At 38.0% G+C, this 2,024-nt stretch overlaps 1 protein-coding gene across 1 annotated transcript in view; it reads left to right on the top strand.

The window, feature by feature from the left end:
• Positions 1–1,255: 1,255 nt before the first annotated feature.
• The window catches only part of LOC111868528, a 15,012-nt gene continuing 14,243 nt past the window's right edge, over positions 1,256–2,024 (top strand). Inside the window, exon 1 of the mRNA XM_023859238.2 lies at positions 1,256–1,359. The gene's annotated coding sequence lies outside the window, so the exon portion shown is untranslated. The remainder of the gene's footprint in view (positions 1,360–2,024) is intronic.

Here is a 2,024-nt window from a genome sequence, read left to right as displayed (position 1 = left end):
TCTGTTTGGTCCGCTAAAAAAAAAACACCTTGGTGCTTTAAGTTTGGCTGATGAGGAGTTTGAAACGGAGGTGTGGAAGTGGCTGAGACAACAGTCAAAAACTTCTATACAGAAGGTTTTGGCGCACTGGTAAGCGATGGGACAATTGTATCAATGTTGGTGGAAGATATGTCGAGATATAACATTTTATTCCCAGGCTCGAATATCACATAGTAGTTTACATTTTATATCCATTTGTGACCTATTTACTGACTCAATCTCCTATTAATAGATATTATGAGGGTAATAAAATCAAAGGGGATATGATGGATGGGACGTGTAGCATGCATGTGAGATACGGGAATTCATACGAAATTTTAGTCGGAAAACCTGAAGAAGAGACACTTCTTGGGATACCTATTTGTGGATGGAATAATAATGGATTTTAAAGAATTGGAATGTGAAAGTATGGACTGAATTCATTTGGCTCGAGATAAGGACTAATGTTGGGCACTTGTAAATACACCGAAGGAACTTCGGATTCCATAAAAGGCTAATACGTAATACGTAATTCCTTAACTAAATGAGTCACTATCAGCTTTTGAAGAACCCTGCTGAACGGAGTTAGATAAGAACTTGTTATTGCAAAGCTGACAACACAGCAGATATAGTTCATAGAATCAGAAAGGATTTCTCATTGTATTTCATAAAGATCTCACAGTATCTTAAAAAAAAAAAGAGGCTCAAACTGATAGACTGACGAGATCAATATTATGTGTCACGTATCGTGTTCTTATGATGATTTGTTTCTGAAAATGCCTACGACATTCAATTTGGCCTCCATGAAGGACCTAAATTAAAAGTTGTATTGAAGTGATAGGTTTACTAGTTAAAATTAAATTAGTCCAGTAAAATTTAGAATAATTATTGTCCTTCGATTTTCCTTGCTTCGGCGTATGCTCTGTTCATTTCGGGCATTTTAATTATAACGGAAACAAATTCATTCGTCGGAGTTGAAAACGTGCGGAGTAGATCACGCATCGTGGTTTATATAATCTACTTTTTTACAAGAAATACTTCGATTCACAGAGAACAGAATAGGTGTGTGTATGAGTTTGTGTACGAGTAGGCGTGCTTCTTTTATTATTGCTAGATGGCTCCACTGACTAGACCATTCTAGACCTTTAAACGTTGATTTTGTTCTTCGTAGGCGTGATGAAGCCCGGGCAGTTCGTATCGTACGTATCATGGATCGTCATGGATCCCTAAGTATTGTGCAGCAAAACGTTTCATAAATATAGAAGGCGCTTGAAGTGTTGAGGTGTTCAGGTTCTTGGTCGTCAGAGACGATCAGGAGGGAATGGAGCTGGAAGTAGGGATGTAAATCTGCTTGGTTTTGTTGACATATGATGTTATGGTAGTGGCGTGACCTTCAGTGTTATTTATGTTAATAATGTGAAGTATTGGTATAGTTTTTGTTGTACTGAAAAGCTGTAGAGAATATGTTTTCGTAAGGTGCTAGGTTTTAAGGTTAAGTCTTCTCGTTTAATAAAGCGTGAAAGTTCAGTAGGTGGAGGAACTAGGGTAGAAAGATCCCCCACCCTCAAGCGTTAGAAGTTCGAACAGACGTGACACCAAACCGGCAAACCAAAATATGCATTTTTATATGGTGAGGGTTAGGAGAAACATGAATTAGGTATAGGCCTTTTTTGTGCATAGAGAATCATATCAGTGGTTAAGAGGGTAGAGCATGTTAGTGATAGTATCGAACCCGGGCCGCCGCAGTGGGAAGCCAGCGACTAACCACTTGAGCTATGGCGCGGCCCTAGATTAGTATGTAAGTGTAGACTTAGTGTTTTATGGCGTCTTTTATATATTTTTGTAAATGGAACTTTTTATGAACATAATTGATAATAATGAGTAGTTGCACAGGAATATTGGGGCACACAAGAACATATACATATAAGTATTTTTACTTTTCTGTTGTTCATTCTAGAGGCCTGCAGTAGTGTAGTTGATTGAGGCACTATGTTATAAGCTGGAAG

The sequence above is a fragment of the Cryptotermes secundus genome, unplaced genomic scaffold (assembly GCF_002891405.2).
Source record: "Cryptotermes secundus unplaced genomic scaffold, Csec_1.0 scaffold239, whole genome shotgun sequence".
In the NCBI taxonomy this organism is placed as follows: domain Eukaryota; kingdom Metazoa; phylum Arthropoda; class Insecta; order Blattodea; family Kalotermitidae; genus Cryptotermes; species Cryptotermes secundus.
The sequence above is the reverse complement of the archived record's forward strand: the minus strand, read 5'-3'. Positions and strand labels throughout refer to the sequence as shown.